Source organism: Giraffa tippelskirchi, chromosome 10 (genome assembly GCF_054371585.1).
Source record: "Giraffa tippelskirchi isolate mGirTip1 chromosome 10, T2T-mGirTip1v1.2.pri, whole genome shotgun sequence".
Classification (NCBI taxonomy): domain Eukaryota; kingdom Metazoa; phylum Chordata; class Mammalia; order Artiodactyla; family Giraffidae; genus Giraffa; species Giraffa tippelskirchi.
The window spans coordinates 44,915,149-44,940,497 of record NC_137284.1 but is presented as its reverse complement, the minus strand read 5'-3'; the positions used below and the strand labels follow the sequence as shown (position 1 = coordinate 44,940,497).

At 43.0% G+C, this 25,349-nt stretch overlaps 1 protein-coding gene and 2 long non-coding RNA genes across 4 annotated transcripts in view; 1 reads left to right on the top strand and 2 right to left on the bottom strand.

Annotated features, from left to right (window-relative positions):
• Positions 1-25,349, bottom strand: part of FAT3 (FAT atypical cadherin 3) — a 787,529-nt gene that overhangs the window by 311,516 nt on the left and 450,664 nt on the right. The gene's annotated exons all lie outside the window — the stretch shown is intronic.
• Positions 15,088-24,938, bottom strand: LOC145522339 (uncharacterized). The gene is made up of 3 exons (XR_014065988.1): positions 24,340-24,938; positions 17,680-17,757; positions 15,088-15,733 (listed from the first exon to the last, which is right to left on the bottom strand). It is a non-coding gene; the product is annotated as an uncharacterized LOC145522339 (long non-coding RNA).
• The window catches only part of LOC145522338 (uncharacterized), a 38,170-nt gene continuing 36,120 nt past the window's right edge, over positions 23,300-25,349 (top strand). The window contains exons 1-2 of one of the 2 annotated variants that reach the window (XR_014065986.1): positions 23,300-23,448; positions 24,092-24,310. This is a non-coding gene — a long non-coding RNA (uncharacterized LOC145522338). The remainder of the gene's footprint in view (positions 23,449-24,091; positions 24,311-25,349) is intronic. The other variant, XR_014065987.1, reaches the window with a different exon arrangement.

Here is a 25,349-nt window from a genome sequence, read left to right as displayed (position 1 = left end):
CAGGCAGAACACACTCTGATAGAAATCACAGCAATATCTTTTTTGATCTGTTTCCCAGAATAATGGACATAAAAACAAAAGTAAACCGATGGGACCTACTTAAACTCAAAAGCTTTTCCACAGCAAAGAAAATAATAAACAAAATGAAATGACAACCCACAGATTGGGAGAAAATATTTGCAAATGATGTGATGGACAAGGGATTAGTCTCTGAACTTTACAAACAGCTCATGATGCTTAACAATGTCGAAATAAACAACCGAATCAACAAATGGACAGAAGACCTAAACAGACATTTCCCAAAGAAGACATACAGATGGCCAAGAAGCATATGAAAATGATGTGCAACATTGCTAATTATTAGAGAAATGTAAATCAAAACTACAATGAGATTCACCTCACACCAGCCAGAATGGCTATCATCAAAAAATCCACAAACAGTAAATGCTAGAGAGGGTGTGGAGAGAGGGAAATCCTCCTACAATGTTGATAGGAATATAAATTGGTACAGCCACTATGGAGAAGAGTGGAGGTTCCTTAAAAACTCAAAATAGAGATACTATATGACACTGCAATCCCACTCCTGGACATATATCCAGAGAAAAACATGATCTGAAAGGACGCATGCACGTTCACTGCAGCACTGTTAACAACAGCCAAGACATGGAAGCAACCTAAATGTCCATTGATAAAGGAACGGGTAAAGAAGATGTAGCACATATATACAACGGAATATAACTCAGCCATTAAAAAGAATGAAATAATGTCATTTGCAGCAACATGGATGGACTTACAGAGTGTCATACTGAGTGAAGAAAGTCAGATAGTGAAGGAGAAATATCATATGGCATCCCTTATATGTGGAATCTAAAAAGAATAACACCGATGAAGTTACTTACAAAATAGAAAGAGATACACAGACTTAGAGAATGAATTTATGGTTGCCAGAGTGGGGTAAGGGGTAGTTAGGGAGTTTAGGATGCTATATTTAAAATAGATAACACACAAGGACCTACTCTATACTACATGAAACTCTGCTCAATGTTATGTGGCAGTCTGGATGGGAGGGGAATTGGGGGAGAATGGATGTATGTATATGCATGGCTGAGCCACTTCACTGTTCACCGGAAACTATCACAACTGTCAACTGGCTCTCAGTTCAGTTCAGTTCAGTTCAGTGGCTCGGTCGTGTCTGAGTCTTTGTGACCCCATGAACCGCAGCACACCAGGGCCCCTGTCCATCACCAACTCCCAGAGTCTACTCAAACTCATGTCCATCGAGTCGGTGATGCCATCTAACCATCTCATCCCCTGTCGTCCCCTTCTCCTCCGGCCCTCAATCTTTCCCAGAATCAGGGTCTTTTCCAACGAGTCAGCTCTTCGCATCAGGTGGCCAAAGTTTTGGAGTTTCAGCTTCAACATCAGTCCTTCCAATGAACACCCAGGACTGATCTCCTTTAGGATGGACTGGTTGAATCTCCTTGCAGTCCAAGGGACTCTCAAGAGTCTTCTCCAACATCACAGTTCAAAAGCATCAATTCTTTGGTGCTCATCTTTCTTTATAGTCCAGCTCTCACATCCATACATGACCACTGGAAAAATCATAGCCTTGACTAGACAGACCTTTGTCGGCAAAGTAGTGTCTCTGCTTTTTAATATGCTGTCTAGGTTGGTCATAACTTTCCTTCCAAGGAGTAAGCGTCTTTTAATTTCATGGTTGCAATCACCATCTACAGTGATTTTGGAGCCCGGAAAAATAAAGTCTGACACTGTTTCCACTGTTTCTCCATCTATTTCCCATGAAGTGATGGGACCAGATGCCATGATCTTAGTTTTCTGAATGTTGAGCTTTAAGCCAACTTTTCCACTCTCTTCTTTCACTTTCATCAAGAGGTTCTTTAGTTCTTCCCTTTCTGCCATAAGGGTGGTGTCATCTGCATATCTGAGGTTATTGATATTTCTCCCGGCAATCTTCATTCCAGCTTGTGCTTCTTCCAGCCGAGCATTTCTCATGATGTACTCTGCATATAAGTTAAATAAGCAGGGTGACAATATACAGCCTTGACGTACTCCTTTTCCTATTTGGAACCAGTCTGTTGTTCCATGTCCAGTTCTAACTGTTGCTTCATAACCTGCATACAGGTTTCTCAAGAGGCAGGTCGGGTGGTCTGGTGTGCCCATCTCTTTCAGAATTTTCCACAGTGTATTGTGATCCACACAGTCAAAAGCTTTGGCATAGTCAATAAAGCAGAAGTAGATGTTTTTCTGGAACTCTCTTGCTTTTTCAATGATCTAGCGGTTGTTGGCAATTTGATTTCTGGTTTCTCTGCCTTTTCTAAAACCAGCTTGAACATCTGGAAGTTCACGGTTCACGTATTGCTGAAGCCTGGCTTGGAGAATTTTAAGCATCATTTTACTAGCGTGTGAGATGAGTGCAATTGTGCAGTAGTTTGGCATTCTTTGGCATTGCCTTTCTTTGGGATTGGAATGAAAACTGAACTTTTCCAGTCCTGTGTCCACTGCTGAGTTTTCCAGATTTGCTGGCATATTGAGTGTAGCACTTTCGCAGCGTCATCTTTCAAAATTTGAAATAGCTTAACTGGAATTCCATCATCTCTGCTAGCTTTGTTCGTAGTGATGCTTCCTAAGGCCCACTTGACTTCACATTCCAGGATGTCTGGCTCTAGGTGTGTGATCACACCATCGTGATTATCTGGGTCATCAAGATCTTTTTTGTACAGTTCTGTGTATTCTTGCCACCTTTTCTTAATATCTTCTGCTTCTGTTAGGTCCCTTCCATTTCTGTCCTTTATTGAGCCCACCTTTACATGAAATGTTCCCTTGGTATCTCTAATTTTCTTGAAGAGATCTCTAGTCTTTCCCTTTCTATTGTTTTCCTCTATTTCTTTGCATTGAGGAAGGCTTTCTTATCTCTCCTTGCTATTCTTTGGAACTCTGCATTCAGATGTGTATATCTTTCCTTTTCTCCTTTGCTTTTCACTTCCCTTCTTTTCACAGCTATTTGTAAGGCCTCCTCAGACAGCCATTTTGCTTTTTTGCATTTCTTTCTTTTGGGGATGGCCTTGATTCCTGTCTCCTGTACAATGTCACGAACCTCTGTCCATAGTTCATGAGGCACTCTTTCTATCAGATCTAGTCCCTTAAATCTATTTCTCACTTCCACTGTATAGTCAAAAGGGATTTGATTTAGGTCATACTGAATGGTGTAGTGGTTTTCTCCACTTTCTTCAATTTCAGTCTGAATTTGGCAATAAGGAGTTCATGATCTGAACCGCAGTCAGCTCCCAGTCTTGTTTTTGTTGACTGTATAGAGCTTCTCCATCTTTGGCTGCAAAGAATATAATCAATCTGATTTCAGTGTTGACCATCTGGTGATGTCCATGTGTAGAGTGTTCTCTTGTGTTGTTGGTAGAGGGTGTTTGCTATGACCAGTGCATTCTCTTGGCAAAACTCTATTAGCCTTTCCCTTGCTTCATTCTGTACTCCAATTGGTTCTACTCGAATAAAAAATAAAAATTTAAAAGAAAAAAACAAACAAACAACTCACCCATGGGCTCTATGAAGTCTAACCTCAAACTGCGGATTTCCTCCTCTGTGTTCATGTGATATTTACATATATAGCACATGCCACTCTCACCTAAATATGTCTTTTAGGTTGTTCAGTAACTATGTTTTCAAATTGGATGGTGTGACAGATTCAAGATGGCTGCAATTATTTTTGCTACTGGGAGAGTAATCGGCTATCCTCCTACTGAATCTGGGCTGACTTTAGGGACTCACTTAAATATTTACATATGGTGAAAGGGGTGTTATGTCCATCCCATGCCTATCCTCTTAGACAATCAGTACCTTTTTTTTTTGCCCTCTTGAAACATAGTGTCACAGCCCTGTGGGAAGCCCACGCCACATGAAAATCCATGCAGATTCTAGGATCAAGAGTTCCAGTTGGGTCAAGCCTTCTATTCATCCTGGAGAAGGAAATGGCAACCTGATGCAGTATTCTTGTGTAGAGAATCTCATGGACAGAGGAGCCTGGAGGGCTATTGTCTACAGGGTCACAAAGAGCACACAACTGAGCAACTAATACTTTCACTTCACAATTTTCCATCTATCCCCTCAAGGACTAGATATGATAAAGCCTTCTAGTCCAGTTCATCTGCCGGCTAAGTACCACCAAATGACCTCCATCAACACCATGCAGAAAAAAGAACTCCCAGTGAAGTCATGCACAAATCCTAAGATAACCAAATCTTGAGAGCTAATGAAATACTAGTTGTTTCAAGCCATTTAACTTTGTGTGTTTGTTAATCGCTGTTGTGTCCAACTCTTTGTGACCCCATGGACTGCAGCCTGCCAGGCTCCTCTGTTCATGGGATTTTTCAGGCAAGAATATTGGAGTGGGTAGCTGTTCCCTTCTCTAGGGGATCTTCCTGACCCAGGGATCAAACCTGCATCTCCTGAGTCTCCTATATTGCAGGCAGGTTCTTTATCATCTGAGCCACCAGGGAACTTCGGGGGCGGTTTATTATTTAACATCTGATAGCAAAACATAAACATCCTGAAGCTAAAATCATGCATTCTGCTTCATTTCTTAATTTATTTCAACAAATAGCTATGGCGTATCTACCATGTACCAGGTACTATTATAAAAGCTAAGAGATACAACAAAATAAATAGGACAAAATCTCTGCCCTTTTTAAGCTGACATTGCAGTAAGGGAGATAGACAATGAACATGAAAACAGATCATGTTAATTTGTAATCTCCAGACTGCCAGGTATAGAGCTAACTATAGAAAGTGACTAAGAGATGCTGTTCGTCTGTGCCCTACAACACAGCTCAACGTGTCACTCTCCATTGTACTTAAAAACAAAACCCAAAAAACCTAACTGAGTATAAGTATTTGGAAGATGTAGTTATTAACAAGACAAATCAGATAAGCCAGAGAAGTTTATAAACAACACATTTCTGGAACAACAGGTATAATGAATGGATGTTTACCTATTTCTCAAAAGCAGTGTCTCTTTTGCCTGTGGAACCCTAAAACTTTTATTAGGAGCATGGGGGCAAACCCCCAGGTCTTCAGAAATGTAGGTTTCCCTAACCAGGGTAGAATGTATCGCTCCGTGAAATGTCAACATCAAAACAATATAAAAAAAATAATTACAGACAGTGTTAGTGTTGTAAGCTGATAAGGACCAGATGGTCTTTTGTATTTATGGTTTTCCTTGTGCATACAAATGCTTTGGGGATCTAATTAGCCTTCTACAAAACTCAAACTGGGTAATTACTATCATTATCCCCTTTTCAAATAAATCTGAAGTCTAAACTGCAATTATGTTTTTTATCTTACATTTGGTATTCACATATTTTAAGAATTGTTCTTTGCCATCTACTCAGTTCATCTTCTTAACATGAACTGAAGTATACAAAGTGAAGGAGGATGATTTAAAAAAAAAGAAAACATTTTTAAAAATTGCATCACTCTGTTAGAGGAAAGTGCTGACAACCACCGAAGCACTTTCTCAACCAGGGTCCTGTTTCTGTCACATTTTCATTCCAATCAAGAATAAAGTCCCTGTTCTCCATGATTTTATATTTCCACTTACACTTTGCACAGCAGAAGAGAAGAATATCTACACGGAGACATAAGCAGTCACGCATGTTAGAGAAAGGATTCTCTGTGAGATGCAATGTGGCAGCCATTTCAATTAACTTGTGACTCTGCCCCCAAAGAGCGATACCTGGGCTGGCAAAGAGCTATGGAAAAGGAACAGCGGGCATAACAAGGCTGGCAAGTCATCTTTATCGGATTTTTGGCCTCGGGACAGTCAAGTCACATGGTAACAGCATCTCTGGACTGCAAGTAGAGGGAGACGTGATCATGTGCACGAGTGAACTCATAACAGAGAATGTACCCAAATCTATCTCCAGTGAGAAGTACATGGCAGTGGGGGGCAGGGCGTTGTCGAGAAGCAACCGCTTCATTTCAGGCACAAGGCCAAGGATTAGAGGTGATCGGGGGCACGTGTGTCTTCCTTGACAGGGCAAAGCATGGACAGTGACAAGTGATGAGGAACACCGCCTCTCCTGTCATGCCTTCTGGGGAAAAGGGTCAAGAACACTCAGAATGTCTGGCTGACATCTCAAAACTCAGCATTATGATGACTGGTCCAGAGGGCAACATCCAAAAATAGCTGACAGAGGGGAAAAAGCCAGATGATGAAGCAGAACTGAGGGGGACGCCTGGCCCTGGGGAGGCACTTCCGCTGAAGGAGGATGCTGAATGTCAATGCGGGTTTCAGAGGTGCCCCTGGCCTGCCCGACAGAGGAGGGCTGAAGGCCTGCCACCCGGGTCCTGCCCCCTGAGCCTGCCCTGGGCTGCCCTGGAAGGCAGCAGCACAGTCATTGACAAGGATGCCTGCAAGTTCAGACTCTATAGTCCCTGATAGGATGGCAGTAACCTCCTCTTGCTGCTGCTAAGTCACTTCAGTCGTGTTCGATTCATGGACAACCCCATGGACTATAGCCCAAGAGGCTCCTCTCTCCATGGGATTCTCCAGGCAAGAATACTGGAGTGGGTTGTCATGCCCTCCCCCAGGGGATCTTCCCAATCTTGGCATCAAACACTTGTCTCTTATGTCCCCTGCACAGGCAGGCCAGTTCTTTACCACTAGCACTACCTGGGGAGCCTGATCTCACAGCTCACTGAAAACAGTCTCAAAGGCATGCATCCCCTCTTCCATTTAATCAACAAATATTTACCAGGCATCTTCTTAGGGCCATGCACAGTGTGAGATGATTTATGTGAGTCAGGTGTCAGTGAAGACACTGGCCTTGCAAATCCTGTCATCAGTTTCCCATCATAAAAGGAGTTAGAGCCGCAGCCCAGCACTGTGGCAGAGTCGTAGTGGGTGGAGCAGAGCTGATGGCCTGGTGGGTGGGTGGACAAGCTGTGCTGAAGTCTTTGGGTTGCGGAACTTGTCATGCAAGGAGCTGCCTGTCTATCTCTGAGTTCATACACCTCCTCGTGATCACATCTTAACATTGGTACAGCTATTTTTACAGTGTCTCTTGACTATCATCATCCTTGTCGGAAGCAAGACAGGTGCTAAGGTTCTAATTTTACAGATGCACAGATAGATCAGAGGCATGAAAGGACTTGCCAAGAACTGGACAGCAAGTAAGAAGTCTAAGTAGGACTCACACCCAGATCTTCTCAAGATAAACTTAGATTTCTAGACACTTCTCTGTCTAAGGGGGCTTTTTTCTGAAGCCTCTGAACAGAAATCTTGGTGTCAAGGCTGCTCAGCATCTCAAGTGTTCCTCTGGCTTCTGAGGTTGCATATCCAGAAGCCCAGGGAGCTTGAATCGGGGCAGGACCACAGCAACTGCCTTAATTAGCTTGCAATCTGATACAGCAGAACAAGCAACTTCACCTCTTTGTGAGTTTGTTCCTCACATGTAATCATACCTGTTGCAATTAATAGTAAATCAAAAGCATCCTGGGGCTGACATTACGTATAATACTTCATTTATTCATTCATACCATCTTCCAAGTTCACAAAGAGCAAGTGATAAGACACTTGGGATAATGCACAGAGTAAGGACTAGCTGTGTTCCTCTTTCTATTATCCCCTGTGGATTTTGTCTACTCTGTAAAGGGGTTGTCATTATTTAGCACGAAGTTGTGTATGACTCTTAGCGATCCCATGAACTCTAGCCCACCAGGCTCCTCTGTCCATGAGATTTCTCAAGCAAGAATACTGGAGTGGGTTGCCATTTCCTTCTCCAGGGGATCTTCCCAGCCCAGGGATTGAACCCGTGTCTCTTGCATTGACAAGCAGGTTCTTTAACATCTGAGCCACAAGGGACGCCCTATCTGGGTGTACCCTAAATCTAATGAAAGTGAAGTCGCTCAGTCATGTCCAACTCTCAGCAACCCCATGGACAGCAGCCTACCAGGCTCCTCTGTCCATGGGATTTTCCAGGCAAGAGTACTGGAGTGGGGTGCCATTGCCTTCTCCGGAAATCTAATGAAAGAGTTCTTAAAAGAAAAAAGCAGAGAGAGATTTGAAACACAGAGGGGAAGTCCATGTGAAGCCAGAGGCAGAAATGGAGTTATGCAGCCTCAAGCCAAGGGATTCCTGGAGCCACAGAAGCTAGAGGAAGCAAGAACAAATTCTTTCCTAGAGTCTTCAGCAAGAGCTTTGCTCTGCTACATCTTAATTTTGGACTTCTGGTTTCTAAATGGTAAGTGAATAGATTTTTTGGTATTTTAAGTCATCAAGTTTGTGATAATTTGTTACGGCAAGTCTAGGAAACTAAAACAATATGTTTATAATGTATATATAAGTGATCTATATATCTACGTATCTATATCTACATATATATCTCCAGTGTGTGTTTGTGTATTATACAATGAATATGTTGATCACACAGGATCTAAATTCCTTCATCATCTCAGGTTGAATGATGGAACAAAAAACAAGAGAGATTGTCACCCCTTGACCAATTGCATTCAACAACTGTGGCTTAAGTGGAGGACATAAATAATGACACTGGGACTCTTAAAATGGGAATTGCATAGAAAGAAAATCATACAGGGTTATCTCTTACTCAGAAAGAATCATTAAATACTAAACAAGCTTAGGGTACCTGAAAGAATTCAAGATAAATGCATTAATAATATATATTCAAATACAAAGGTTGAGTATGCTCAACATTCAAAGGATTATACAACATGAAACGTAGAGTAACAGTTCATATAAAGTATTTTGTCCTTATTTTAATGTGTATGCATTTAGAGTAAAACCTCCTGGTATGTTTATAACCTGCTCTATAAATGATAAGGGCTTTCCTGGTGGCTCAGTTGGTAAAGAATCTGCCTGCAACTCAGGAGAAAGAAAGTGAAAGTGAAGTCGCTCAGTCACGTCTGACTCTTTGCGACCCCATGAACTGCAGCCTACCAGGCTCCTCCGTCCATGGAATTTTCAAGACAAGAGTACTGGAGTGGGTTGCCATATCCTTCTCCAGGGGTCTTTCTGACCCAGGGATCAAACCCGGGTCTCCCACATTGCAGACAGATGCATTACCATCTGAGCCACCAGGGAAGCACTCCTGCAGTTCAGAAGACCCAGGTTCAATCCCTGGGTGAGGAAGATCCCCAGTGAAGGAAGTAGCTTCAGTATTCTTGTTTGGGAAATCTCATGGACAGAGGAGCCTAGTAGGCTACAGTCCATGGAGTCTCAAAGAGTTGGACACAACTTAGAGACTAAACCAGCACCATAAATAATAAAACAGTAGTTACAATGGTTCTAATTAATGATTACTGACCATTTACTTTGATTCAGGTACCAGGCCAAACTACTTACATGCATTTTCTAGTTTAATGAATCCATATTGAAGTCCAGTGAGGAATGCATCATTACATCTGTTTTTCAGGTAAAGAAGCAAACATCATGTTCATCGAAAGAAGTGACCATGCTGGTGGTCACTATAATGACCAGGGCTAACAGGCCTTTGGCCTTCTGTTGCTGGGCTCCAGAGCCCCTGACCCTAACAAGCACATGGTGGACCTGGGCCACGTGGAACCTAAAACCTCTCTTGTGAGATCCTCTGTGTACTTATAATTAGTGACAAGACCCTGATAGAACCTTTACACTCCCTGCCCCAATTCAGTTCAAGACAGAAAAAACTAAACAAACAAATGCCCACAAGACTGAAATGAAGACTTTTGGGAACTGGGAGGGGTTGCAAAGATGCGGAGGGTTTGGGAGAGTGGAGGAGAACGCACTCTGAGGAGGGCTCAGCAGGAGGAGCCTGCAGGCTCACGGGGCACTGCCGGGCACCGGCCACGGGCACCTCCACCACCAGCGCATCACCTGAGCACGGCCCGAGTTTCCTCCCTTCAGGTGATTAAGTGAATTTCCAATCTAGAAAACGTACTTGTAAAGAGGTTGAGAGTGAGTAAAATCCATGCAGTTCACAAGATAAAGCGGTTATTCTCAATGGCAACAGGAACTACTTGCAAATAAGTCCCACAGCTGGTGGGTGAGGGCTGAAAAGCACAGCACATTCAGAAGCCAAGGCCCTGGAGGCCTCAAACTCATGTTCTTTACAGGCTGAGGAGGTTCACACACGTCGGGTGATTCTGTTGTAGGGGCGTGTCACTGTGCAGGTATATTGTTGAGTGCAACGATCAGACAGTAAGTGGCTCCTAGCAGATTTGGCAGGTTAGCGGGGCTGGGAACATAGAGAGAGAGAGAGGCGGAGAGAGAGAGAGGGAGAGGGAGGTGGAGAGGGAGAGGGGGATCAGGGAGTGACACTGAATTTTTCACAACCACATCTCAGTGCTATTTGCTAAGAACCACAGGACACTCTAACGCTCCCTAAACTGCAGGAACAGGTACCCTGCTCTTTGCATAGTCACAATCCTCAGAGTATAATTGATTTGACTAGAGGAATCAGGTTTCGTTTACTCCTCAAAGTGAGGAGAATGTGGAAAAACATTAAAGACGGTGCCAGGGAATCTTTCTCTAGAGGGGCAGACATTAAATCTGAAGCTCCCGGGACCCTAGGATGGCGCTGTCATTATTATTTCTCCTCCTCAAGACTGTGTGTTGGTTCACATATTAGGGAAGGGCTAGAGGGTTGATTCCAGGACAGGAGGGGCTTCAGTCTGGAAGGCAGCCTAAGTTAACTCATCTGTGTCTGTGCCTCAGGCTATGAGCATCAGTACACTCACCATACTATAATAACTAATTAACGCATTAATCTGGAGAAACGTGGGTTCCTAGAGATACTCTGACTGTGCATGGGAGTATGGGGTCTGGACCTTCTCAGTTAGACAGGGCTAAAGTCAGCCTAGCAGGGGCTCTAAGAGGCAAATGACAAATCCGTGAACAAGTACCACCACACTCTGAAACATGACTAATAGCACTACCAGACCGATCATCATCGAGGTCCTTTACTGTATCAGGTTGAACATTTTTAGAAGAAGGGAGTAATGACTCTTGGAAACCAGGTCTAGATCCTATAGTCTCACTTCTTCTTCATGTATGTATACAATCCAGAAAAGCAAAACTCACATCAGAATGTCTTCATGACTTATGAAAACTATTACTGATGCTGACATTTGCTGTGATGCATGCCAATACGTTTTCAGCCCAATTGTAAAATCCACAGTGAGTCCAAACGTGTTTCTGGAAGAAACCACATTTTTGAACTCCTATTCATTTAGACATATCCCACAGTGTCAAACATAGCTTTCCCCATAAAGTCCGAATTTATGATGCAAATGAGCTTACTCAGTTCATTTAGAGGTAAAGGTCAAGAATCAAAGAGCTGCTATTAAGATGGACAATCACATTGGGATAAACTTGAGATCTCAGCTAAGGCAACAGATATGGAAATAAGAGTCAAGAACACTCAAAAAAAGTCCTAAAGTAGGACTCTGATGATTTTATTGCACTTGGGTCAATATCATGGTCAACAGATCATGAAAAGATATAGGCGTTCAAGGTTATTTTTATATCATACTTGCATACACACGCCTATTTGTTTTCCACATTATTTAATGTAGCTTAAATTTAATAATGCAAATAGTCATCACCCACTCCAATGAGTACATCAAAAATTTTTTCTTGGCCGTGCCACATAGCATGCAGGATTTTAGTTCTCCTACTAGGGATTGAACCCATGTCCTCTGCATCCCTGTATTGGAAGGGTGGTCTTAACCACTGGACCGCCAGGGAAGATCCTTTTCAAACTTTTAAAAAGGCATTTTAGTAAGTTCTGGTTATGCTAAATCAAACTAAATCCATGTGAAGAGATTCATGTTTTCCCATGACCCAGGCCAGCAGACGCACCACACATAACAAGGAGCACATGGGTTCCTTAAACATCAGTGTACCCGTTACCTGCAGAAGGGATATGCACTCTGTGAAGGTAAAAAGGTGATATTCACCCAACATGCAGGTTGCTGAGTCAGTTTTATTTCCAGTTGCCTCCTATGCCTGATATACTAGCTTATTTATCTTAAAAACAAAAGCCCCAGGTAGAATGAAGAAGCATCATTATCCAGAGACATGACAGAGTCCGAATTATTTCCACAGTAGAGAGAATATTCACAAGCTCAGCAACGAAAAATAACCCTTCTTCACAGTTACCTTGCTCTTGTTTATTTGGGAGATTTTCTTAAACCACATGGAAGTGAACGCAAAGTACCTATGGCTCTTTCAGCTCTTAACAATGTATGTTGATACCTGATCATAAGTTACTTGGCTATGCAATGCCTAATCATAAGTAACTTGGATACTCAGTGAAGATGAACATTGTGTGGGTATTTATCAAGCCTTGCTGTGGAGAATGATGGAGATACCATATAGCCTTTCTTAGTCTTTGCAATGACATATTGCAAAAGTGAGAGAAAGTATTAATAACAAATAACCTACTACTTATTTTCAGCAAGATATGTAGCATGTTACACTGTCTTAATTTTGTTATTAAGTGACCATCCCCTGTTAGCCATTCTCTGTTCCAAGATAACATGAGGGGTTCTGAGGAGAAGGGATATGCAAGAAGTTTGGTATCTTTCCTTAAACCAATATTTGATGGAATACTGGTTTTCCAGTCATTCATTCTATGCCTTACACCACCCTCCTCAACAGACTGTCAGCTTCTCCAAGACAGAGACTGGCTTTTCCTTTTCATAAGCCTTTGGAGCTCGCCCCCTTTCTCACTTTGGTCCTAACTCTCCCAGCAGAACACCGGTTCTGAACTGTGAATGCCGGCACTGCATCTTCACCCAGTAAAGGCCTGCTGTAGTTGCATGAGGGATCCTTTGAACGCTGACAGAAGTAGGCAAGTTGGAGGCTAGAGCCCCCATTCTGAGAAGAAAAGGTGAACAGCAGAAATAAGAAATGCTGAGTCTGTAGTGCCAGCCAGATGTCCTGTTAGAAAGGATGGACAGGGTTAGCACTGAAGTCCTGGGAGATACTGGTATTTGGAGCCAAGATGACTTAATTTTACTTAGGATTGGACATTAAGTTGTTTGCAGAATAAACTAGCTGAGGCTGACAATGAAAAGGACGTAGCTGGATTGTCACCACAGCTCTTTTTGATGGAAAAGGGCTCACTGAGCAATCTGCTCTTCACCTTCACCTGGACGAAAGTGAAGATGCCTGAAGCCTGGAGTCCAGTTTGAGCAAATTCTTTAGTGACTTCCAAATGGTGCTGTCAATAGGAAGCCCAAGAGCTGTTATGAATCTTGCTGACTTTATTATTTTTTTAATAGCACATTGATCTCTCCTTTATTGTTGGAGCTTTGTTTTCCAGAAACTAGTGGATACCCAGGGATGCTTTTGAGAGCTGCTAAAACTCACTGCCCAATAGTTCAGAAGATCTAATTTGTCTAAATTCTACCTAAACCTCTCAAGCTATACTCATCTGTACTGCCTTAAGTCCTTTAACAAGCTGCAATGACTGAAATGGATTATAATTCACAAAGAACTCCAACCGGGCAGACGTAGAGAATGGACTTGTGGATACAGCAGGGAAATGAGAAGGAGGGACAAATTGAGAGAGTAGCATTGACATATATACACTACTGCGTATAAAATAGATAGCTAGTGGGAAGCTGCTGTCCGCTTCCCAGGTGGGGCTAGTGGTAAAGAACCCGCCTGCCAATGCAGGAGACACAAGAGATGGGGGTTCAGTTCCCGGGTCAGGAAGATACCCTGGAGGAAGGTACAACAATCCACTCCAGTATTCTTGCCTGGAGAATTCCATTGGCAGAGGAGCCTGGCAAGCCACAGTCCACAGGGTCGTAAACAGTTGGACACGACTGAAGCAACTTAGCACTAGAAGCTGCTGCACAGCACAGGGAGCGCAGCTCAGCGCTCTGTGATGACCGAGAGCAGTGGGATGGGCTCAGCGGGGGGGAGGCTCGAGAGGGAGGCGATAAATGCGCACATAGAGCTGACGCACACTGCAGTAGCGGAAGCAAACACACCACTGTAAAGCAATTATCCTCTAATTTGAAAAGATGTTAAAAAAAAACACATAAAGTATAAAAAGGAGAAAATGTTAAAAAACTGTAAAGGGAAAAAATGTAAAAAAAAAAAAAAAAAAGGAACTCCGACAGGAATATGGATTATAGATAAGGTAATGACGAGTCTCTGATTTACAGAAAGAAGAGTCTAGGGTATAACTGAGCCTCGCCTTCTCCTGCTCATCGTGCATCATGACCGAAGTCACAGGACGCCTTTGCATCATTTAAGAATAAAGAATCCTGTAGGCACCGCTTAACCCTCTCTCTCAGGCTGTGCTACTGACCACACAATGACACGTCCTTTACATTTGTTTTCCTAAAGAAATTACACCCACTTCATATTGAAATATTTACTTTGAGCTGTAAGACAGAACACTTCTCTCCTCTGCTTTAATCTTACCTTAACACAAAAGACTGTAAGTATTTAAGTCACTCCAGTTACATCAAAAGGGAATAATCAGTTTCTGTTGAGTACTAGCTGAGTTAAATAGCAGCTCTGTTTCCAGAAAGATAATAATGTCAAAAAATTAGCGAGAAAACAGCAGGCATTCTGGGGAATTTAACCGTTGAACAAATGACTGGAAGGTGTTTCAAAGTCAATTTAAATAATTTTTTAAAAATTACACCCTGACTTGAAGCCTAAGAATTTTTTCTCTATGTATAATTAAAACATAATGCTGAAGACCTCATCAGACAATGATTTCTGATATTTTAATAATAATGTACAATGTCCTCATGGTATAGCTTATTATTAAATAGATTTGAATGTACTACAGACTAAAGCAATTCCAGTGGAAAAAAAACTAGCTACAGCATCAAGTAAAAGCCTGGTTCAACCAACTCATCTGCATAATGGATTCCTCAATATCAGGAAAATGCCCCGTTGAAAATGCTGGCTTAAATATTCTACTGGAGAAGTAGGTCAGAAACACAGGGGAAGTAGGGAACTCAGCATCCTAGCAGGCTCCCACAGGAACAAGCCTTGGGAGGATCCAGAGACACAGAGAGAAGCAGTTAAGGATTGCCCAGGAACAGCTTGCATTTGTCTGCTCAGGCTGCCACAATAACAGACCAAAGGCTGGGTGGCGTAAACAATAGAGCTTCATCTTCTCACAGCTCGAGAAGCTGGGAGTCCGCGGTCGGGGTGCCTGCGCGGTCAGTTTCCAGCAAGGACCCCCTCCCTGGCTCGCAGACGGTCGTCTTCCGCTGCGGGCCTTGCATGGCCTTTCCTCGGCGCATGTGTGTGGAGGAGAGTGCAAGCGGGCTTTCTTCTACACAGTCAGTAAGCCTATCAGATCAGGCCCTGGCCTACGACCTCCTTTAACATTAGTTACTTTCTTGGAGGGCCCTTCTCCAAAAATGATCACGCTGGAGATGAGGGCTTCAACACAGGAGTTCGGGGCCGGGGGACACAAATACACGGCCTGTACCGCTGTTCATCTCCTTCCTCTGCTCCATTCCCATCTCGAGTGAAGGGCTGGGCCCCTCGTGTGCAGGACTGTCCACCGGCTGAGGGCAGCCCGGGCTGTCTCACCACCGCTGCCTGCAGAGTCCACAGGCAGGCCCACACGCCACTCCCCGGAGGACATGAGCTGTGCGTGGTTCAAGGATTAGAAGAGGAAATTCAGGAGGAAATGTCAGAGGAGCACCAGTTGTATATCTGAGAGAAGAGAAGATGCAGGTGACTTAACAATGTTTCATACAGAAGGAGAGAGGACGCACAGACTTCTGACCAGCTGTTCTCTTCTGCTACTGGGGGCTGATCAGGAGAAAAGAGGACTCAGCTACAGCCCTGGGGGAAATATGCGTGAGACAGAATGGACAGACTCTTGGACGGTGCAAATCTGTCGCCTGAGTGGGAGGACTGCAAGACAGGGGAAACAGGTAACAAAGGGGGTCTTGGGCTCCAAGGAGCTGTAAGAAACAGGGATCCAATTTCTCCAAAGAAGACATGCAGGTGGCCAACAGATGCATGTAAAGAGGCTCAACGTTGCTAATTATCACAGAAATATAAATCAAAACCACAACGAAGTGTCTCCTAACCCCAGTCAGAATGTCCACCACCAAAAAAAAAATCTACAAATAATAAAGTCTGGAGAGGGTGTGGTTAAAAGGAAACCCTTCTACACTGCTGGTACGAATGGAAATTAGTGTAGTCACTATGAAAAACAGCATGGAGGGTCCCTAAAAAATTTAAAAGTAGAACTACCATATCATCTGACAAGCCTGCTCCTGGACATATATCCAGAGAAAAATCTAACTTGAAAGGATACATCCACCCCAATGTTCACTGCAGCATTATTTACAGTAGCCAGGGCATGGAGACAACCTAAACGTCCACTGACAAAGGGATGGATAAAAATGCAGTACACATACACAGTGGGGTACCAGTCATAAAAAAGAATAAAGTGATGACATTCGCAGCAGCACGGAGGGATAATCATCCTAAGGGAAGCAAGTCAGATGGAAAAAGACAAACTTCATATGGTATCATTTGTATGTAGAATTTAAATGTGATATAAATGAACTTATTTACAAAATAGACTCACAGACATAGAAAACAAGCTTACCATTATCAAAGGGGAAAGCAGGGGGAGGGATAAATTAGGAGTTTGGGATTAACAGATACACACTACTATATATATAATAGATAAATAGCAAGGACCTACTGTATAGCATATGGAGCTATATTTAGTTTCCTGTAATAAGCCACAATGAAAAAGAATCTGAAAAGGAATATATATATATATATATATATATAAGAACCTGAAAAAGAATATATATATATATGAATACACACACATATGTATATATTTTCTTTTTCAGATTCTTTTCCACATGTGTGTGTGTGTATATATATATATATATGTATGTATGTATGTATGTATGTATATGTACGTATATATGTATGCTGCTTCTGCTAAGTTGCTTCAATTGTGTCCGACTCTGTGCGACCCCATAGACAGCAGCCCACCAGGCTCCTCTGTCCCTGGGATTCTCCAGGCAAGAATACTGGAGTGGGTTGCCATTTCCTTCTCCAATATATGTATATGTATATATTTAAAACTGAGTCACTTTGCTGGACACCAGAAACTAAGACAACATTGTGAGTTAACTGTACTTCAATTTAAAAGAAAAAAAGGAAAGAAACAGAGGTCCAAAATGGTAGGAAGAAGTAGTAGTAGATCAGAAGTAAAGCACTGAGACTCATACCACCCTTGTCTAGAGTTCTATTGTATCTGAAACGCTATCCACTTAAGACTTCAATGTTGGAAGCTCTGCTTTTCCAAATCTGCCCTGGCCTGGGCAGGGCTGCTACATTCAAGAAGAAGGCTGTTTATGACACAAAATTCTATCAAGCAGAGGACAGAGGGCCTCAATTCCTTGGCATAAGGAATGAAAAGTTATGTTATACCAGGATCTTTATATGCTCCTGAACCCAACTCTGCTTTAGTCCAAGCCCCCAGAAAGAAGAAACATTTCACTGAATGCCTACATTCACAGCACTTAGTCCAGTGCCCAGTACACACAGGCAAGGACAAGTAATTTTTTAAAATAAAAAAAATAATAACAATAAATAAATAAAATAAAAATAGCGACACCTACAGGCAGATGAGGAATCCAGCTGAACTCTGGCAGGCTCCATTTTTCCTTTCTCTTTAACCTCACCTATTGAAGCTCTCTCTGGAGAAACATCATTGGAATGGCGATCAGAAGTGATCAGATTCACGTTTATCAAGTGATCCATTGCCTTCCATCCTTCACCTTCAAGACTAATAAGTAGCGAGATGAACAAGGCCCAACAGAACATGCTTTGCTGCTCAATGTATTGTTTAAAAGGGAGAGTTCATTGCCTTTCAGTCTTTTGTTCAGAACTTTTTGTTCTCCTTTGTGAAACCAAGTCAGTCTCCTGAATTTGAGGGCAGCGGATGAATAATACACTGCGGAATTATTCAGAAGCCCTATTGGACTATGCTGAGTCCCTACGCAACTGCTGACATTTGTGGAGTTCACAGGAGCATTATCCTGATTTGGGGGATGTTGGCAACCAACAATGCTCTTAAAGTTAGACTCTGACAACTTCTCTGGCTTATTTTGGCTTAGAAAATGTAACCACAGAATTTACTGTCCTCTAGGAACACATATCAGACAAGAAATGGCTCTCTCAGCCCACTCAGAGCAGAGCCAGCACTCACTTACTTCAAACGTGGGAGAATACTCGTTTCGTATTAGAAACTATCAATTCACGAGGGATTAAAACCTCCTCAACTGGAAAAAACAAAAAAACAAGAAACCCTCAACTGTAGTCATTTTGTGAGTGAAAAGCTCCTTATGTTTGTGAACCTTCTTATGCACAGAATTGGTGATAGTTAGTCAACCCCCAAATGTGTCAAATGACTTCCCTGGTGGCTCAGATGGTAAAGGGTCTGCCTACAATGTGGGAGACCTGGGTTCAATCCCTGGGTTGGGAAGATCTCCTGGAGAAGGAAATGGCAACCCACTCCAGTATTCTTGCCTGGAAAATCGCATGGACGGAGGAACCTGGTAGGCTATAGTCCATGGGGTCGCAAAGAGTTGGACACGACTGAGTGACTTTACTTTCACTTTCAAATGTGTCACAAAGTATCAGAGAATGAGGAAAGTAACCAGGAATGGACAAGTAATTTCTCAAATAAATACAGTCTATTATACTACTGAGATTTCAGTTAACTACCATCAGTCAAGGCAGCAGGTTCCAAATGAGGCAGAGTGTGTAGGCAGCAATCATAGGCGGCAACGTCCTCTCAAACATGAGATGCTGATGCAGAGGCCGTGAGGACAGCTGCATATACTTCCCGGCCCATGACGTCCATGCGCTCTAACACCCACGTTTCTTCAAAGACAGAAGAATGACCTCAGGCCCAGAATAGAATTAACCTCTGATCACACGTCCACAGCAAAACTGGGAATAAAATGTTTACAGGCCAGAAGGTAAAACCCGGCATGGCTGCTCTACCTTTGGCCTCTGACCCTGCAGCCCATGCAACTTTCCTGATGACCCTGATCGGGGCTGTGATTCTGTTACAGGCATTTGTGTTCAATGACTTGTTTACCTTCTCGACTTTTCTTGCGGCCCCACGAGCAGAAGCTGGCCGGAAGGAGACCTCAGTTAACGCCTGCAGAATAGAAGTGACTGCCTCGCCTTGGGGAGCAGGCCAGACAAACTGAAGGATGCTTTTGGAAACCACTTTCAGGAGCTGATCATCCAGCTGGTGCCTCCGCACCCTCCAGCTCCAGTCCCCTCCCCTGTAGCCTGCCTGCCTCTGGGCCATTTTGCCTCTCATTAGCACTTTTCATGAAAGCAACCTGGGAAGGGAGAGGTTGTAGAATTCAAAGACTGCTGGTCTGACATGGAAGCAACCTAGATGTCCATCAGCAGATGAATGGATAAGGAAGCTGTGGTACATATACACAATGGAATATTACTCAGCCATTAAAAAAAATACATTTGAACCGGTTCTACTGAGATGGATGAAACTGGAGCCCATTATACAGAGTGAAGTAAGCCAGAAAGAAAAACAACAATACAGTATACTAATGCATATATATGGAATCTGAAAGATGGTAACGATAACCCTATATGCGAGACAGAATAAGAGACACAGATGCATGGAACAATTTTATGGACTCTGAGGGAGAAGGTGAGGGTGGGACGTTCTGGGAGAATGGCATTGAGACATGTGTATTGTCATATGTGAAACAGAGCACCATTCCATGTTCGATGCATGTGACAAGGGCTCAGGGCCGGGGCAATGGGATGATCCAGAAGGATGAGAGGGGGAGGGAGGTGGGTGGGGGGTTCGGGAAGGGGAACACATGTAAACCCATGGCTGATTCTTGTCAATGTATGGCAAAAACTATTACAATATTGTAAAGTAATTAGCCCCCAACTAAAATAAATAAATTTATAAAAAAAAAAAAAAAAAAAAGATAGATAATAATGAGTGATTCAAGATTCTTATGTTATCTGTAGATTTAAATTGTCCACACCATGCCTCGTCCTCATTAGCATGGATGGTCGAGGTCTTGCTAGAATGGCTATATTTAGTACATGGCAGGTTATGCAGCAAATGAGCCTACAGGTCTTTACAGATACTCTATGTGGATAATTTTCTGTAAAGAGTGGCTGAAGCCAAGAAAAATACTGCAGATGTAATCCTAAACACAGTAGCTGAAAACATGGGCTCTCAAATTTCACCTATCACCCATGGCTACACTAATAACCACTTATTTAAGTTGACATATTTTCTCTAAAAAACTCCAAAGGCAGTTATCCAGCAAAGGGCCAGAAAAACCAGCAGGTTTCATAGAGGGAGGGGTAGGGTCAGAGGGAAGCTTCCATAATGTCAAAGGAAAAGATGGAAACTTTCAATTCTCCTGAGTCATCACCAGATTGAACAAGGGCTTGCTGCCCTGAGCTATGCTTTCTGCCTGTGCCTGGGGGGTGAGGGGATGACAGGCTTTAATTTTTCAATGATATTTTATTGCAGCAAGTATTCCCACTCTGTGACAGATCCAATCCAGAAATCAGAGACTCAGCGAGGAGGCTGCATAGTGATTCTTTGGACATAGAAGACTTAAGTTCCACTGATCATGCCTGTAATTCACTGCTAATCAGAATAGGTCTGGAGAGAAAATACAAGTCTGTGTAACTCATTGTGTCAAGTTGCTATCTGTGGCAATGAAACTAGAGAAAGGTCATTTTTAAACAAAATAGCTGGCTCTTGCAGTGTGAGGGAGAGCTTCCAGCTGACCTAGTTTGGTGTTGGGGACATGAAGAGGGGCGGAAATTCTCAGCTTAACCAATACCAGTCTGGTGGCTGGCGATTCAGGCTTAACACTAGCCCTAAAGCTCATCATTTCACGTATTTGATCTGTAAATAAGAAATTTGCAAAGAAGCTCTGGGTTGAATGGTTCACGCTTTCATTTATCTAACCCTATTGATCACCTGCCAGGCATTCAGCTAGATGCTGAGGATACAGCATGAAGCAGCTATATTTTCTAAGTTCATGGTTCTAACCACCCAACGGGTGGCAAGAGCATGAATTATGGCTAGGTACCTGGCAGGACTGTTCAAAGTCTGTCTCAAAGGGTAGTAATAAAGGGCTGAGGCTGGCAGAGAAGTAAATACGATCAAATACTCAGGAGAAAAATTGGAAGGATTTGGCAATGTTTAATGTTCAGGGTAAAAAACAAAAATTAGATGAGAATGGCTTCAAGTTTTGGCTTGCTTGACAGTGGGATCTCTCCTGGGAGAAAACATGCTGTAGATGATTTAGGGAGGAAGAAAATCTTTGGACAAACTGAGGCTGAGGCTGAACATGTGTCTACACACAGAAATTTCAATGAGAATCTGGAGCTTAGGTAAGAGATGATCAGGGCTGTAGCAACATGTGGGTGTCATCACTGTATCTGTGGTAGTTATATCGTGAGAATGGGTGAAATTAAATTGCTCAGTGTCTGCTGCTGTTTAGTTGCAGATTGAGGCTTTCGGGATTTTTGTTGAACTTGCCTGATCATAAGCCCGTAGTAACAGAACCAGGATGTCAACACAAAGTGCTCTCTCTTAATCAGTTGTTGTTGAGTCACTAAGTCATGCCTGACTCTGTGACCCCATGGACTGCAGTCCACCAGGCTCCTCTGTCCATGGGATCCAGGCAAGAATATTGCAGTGGGTTGCCATTTCCTTCTCCAGGGGATCTTCCTGACCCAGGGATCAAACCTGAGTCTCCTGCTTGGTAAGCAGATTCTTCCCCACTGAGTCACCTGGGAAGCCCACCCAGTGTCTGTAGGGAAATACGACTAGAAGGTTGAGCGTCGTATCCTGGGGAAAACCAACACTTAAGGATAAGGATGAGAAATTAGAATATACAAAGGATTCCAAGAAGGGATGGTCAAAGAGCAACAGCAGAGTATCACATGTGCCAAGTCGGGAGAGAGCTCTAAAGTTGGAGTGACCACCGCGTGCCGGGCTCAGCAGTGAGCCCACACTCCCCAGCGCCCAGCAGTTAGGGAGGACAGCAGTGGCCCTGGCAAGAGACTCCACTGGTGCGAGAGATGAAAGCCCGACAGAGGAGGGCTGGTGGGAGAGCAGGGAGAGAGGGCGTAAGTCGCGGTGAGTGTGGATCAGCGCTCCCATGCTTGACAGCACACCAGAGTCACCCAGAGAGCATGCGGAAAAGTCAGTTGCTGAGCCACATTCTGAATCTTCGGAATCCAAACCTCTGAAGAGGAGCCAAGGAATCTGTATTTTATCAGGCTCCCCTCATGATTCTGATACATAGGTTGGTTGGGACAAGGAAACTACTCTTTTAAGACACTAGGCACAAGATGGGATGAGAGACATGGGCAGGAGTCTGACCGAGATGGGAGAGGGAAGCAGGGGTCAAGACAGGGAGACCAGAGCATCCTCACCGCTTGGTGTTTGGGGAGAGCAGAGGTCAAGGTGAGGGCAAGAAGAGGCAGGAAGAAGACCCTGGTGATGTTGACTGCTCATCACAGGGAGAATTCAACAGAATGGTAGTCCCCTTTCCTTTCATTTTCCCTCTGTTGTTCAGTAGCCCACTCATGTCCGACTCTGCGACCCCATGGGCTGCAGCACGCCAGGCTTCCCTGTCCTTCACCCTCCCTCGGAGCTTGCTCAAACTCATGTCCACTGCGTCCGTGATGCCATCCAACCATCTTGAACATAATTTAGCAGAACAAAATTTCTAGCATAGTTAAAAGTAACTGAATTCTCTCTGCTACTGTATCTTGATTCATTTCCAGTTACACTAATAAAGAATGACCACCTTGTAGGAAAAGATCTGGGTGTATCCTCCATACACATTAATTGGCTCTGCTAGACAGTGCTACAGTTCTAGGTAGTATCTTATGTAAGAAAAGTTGTACACCCTTTTTCTTATCACTATTTAAATCCTGAATGTTTGAGAAGCCAAGCTTTTTGAGAGAAGAAGTATGTTTGACTAAATTATGAAAAGAAAATCTGATGCACTTTTTCCCTCAAAAATCTGTAACAGGATTCTTTCAAGGAGAAGAATTCCAGCAGTGCAGTGTGTGTGTGTGTGTGTGTGAGTGTGTGTGTGTGTATGCCTATGGGCTCTTCTTGTTTCAGGAGATCCGGCTGCTAAGTCACCACTTTAAATAATAGCTCCACACACATGACATCATAATAGTCTCCACAGCAACTGTGAATGATATTACAAACCTGTCTGGGACTAAATGGGAAAGATAAGCAAGAAGACAGGAGTGGGCAATCTCCTAAGCAACAAATGCGCTTTTTCCATGGAAACACCACCTCGTGGAAGAGAAAAGGAAACAGATAATAGACATAGGTACACAATAGTTCCTAAATATAGCATTTCACTAAGAACTCTGTCAATTGCAATTTAAAGACCATTCAACCTATGAGAATAATCACTGGAAGAAAAGCTTCCCCTAGTTTAATGCTTCCAGAGAAAGAGGGCAGAGGCATTTTTCTTGAAGTTGGTCACCACGTATCATCACAGCTGCTCACAAAAGAGGGCAAATGGGAATGAAGCAAGGTAACAGTTAAGAGTTCAGGTTTGCTCCCACTTTAAGATAATACCAAAGAACAGAAGCCAAACTTAAGAAGCCAGATATAGTCTGAGTAGATAAGAAGCATTAGAAAAATCTCCTTATGAAGAGAATCATGCTAGTTTTCTTTGAAATATCATGCTCCCTCATGAATGGATGATAAAATGCATATTCTGAGAATTATTTAAACCATTTTAGGGAATAATTTGCTCAACTGCCAATGACATTGGGTACATACACATTATTGTTTAGTCACTAAGTCATGCCCAACTCTTTTGCAACCCCATGGACTGTAGCCCGCCAGGCTCTACATGGGATTTTTCAGGGAAGAATACTGAAGTGGGATACCATGTCCTTCTCTAGGGGATCTTCTCGACCTAGGGACTGAACCAATATCTCTTGCATCTCTTGCTTTGGCAGGAAGATTCTTTACCACTAAGCCACCTGGGAAGCCCTGCTGACATGCATTATGCAGAAGTAAACATCAACTTGCTGATGGCCCACTATGCACAATCACTTGCTATGCCCTGGGCATCAGTACCTGAGCTATCCCATTCAAGGACCAGATGAAGGAGACTGTATTATCCTGGGTGTCACATGAGAAATGGTGGCTGTAGGAGCAAACATTCCCAAGACACGGTAGGTGTCAGGCTGTGATTCAGACCCACCTCCTGACTCCAAAGCCCCGGCTCTGTTCTTGAGGTTCTGTCACTCAGTTGCAAAGCTGGTCACATCTACCTTTTTCTATAATCCTTTCATGATTAATGTCAACTCATCTTTGTAATACCATCACCCTGCTTATCAATGGCATGTACATTTTGCTCTCTGCATTACAGTCACCGACTATTAGAGGAAAGGGAGACTTCAAGAGACCCTGTCCAAGGATCTCTTTTCAATGCTCAGGAAACCAAAATCCAAAGAGCGTCAGTTCCTTCCATAGAAGTGAGGCTCAAGTCACAGTCTTGCCTGGTTCTCGAACCCCAGCTTCTCCCCACTACACCCCCTGACCTAACCCTTGTTATTGTTGATAAATTATTTTCCTAAATGCACTTCTTTATCCCTTCTTCCTTTCCCTTGCTTTGCCTCTACCAATTATAAATTTCTGGAGATTTAGGAGACATTTTATACTATAAAAGCTTAAATCTCAGAGACTTGTTTCACAAAGGACTCCCTTTCTCTCTGTTAACTGCTATAAATGAGACTTTCAGAAGAGCCAGCTGCCTTTTTTCCATCCCTCCCCAGCCCATCATAAACTCATACATCTTTAGGTTGTATTTATCATCTCTGATGTAATAGAACCTTCACCTGTGAATCAAGCCATTGACTTTATTTGCTCATACAGGGCCACTGAAATCATTGCTTGTCTTCCTTACTAACCTTTATATAAAGAGGTCTCTTTCATTAATCTGCAGGAACAATGAGTTACATGCATATCAAAGAAGACCCCATTTCCTTGACAACATTCAATTTCCTCTGAAGACCTTTAAAAAGTGAGATGGCTGTCGATTACCCATCGCTAATAAATGGGGATTTGCAGGCTGATTAAAATTCACAGGGAGAGGCAGTCTATGTCTATTTCAACAAAGTTGCAGCTTCATTAGTAAAATTCACTCATTTTTTTCTTAACTGTATTTCACTGGGTGGCTTAAAAGTATATCAGATGGCTTTTACTGGGATG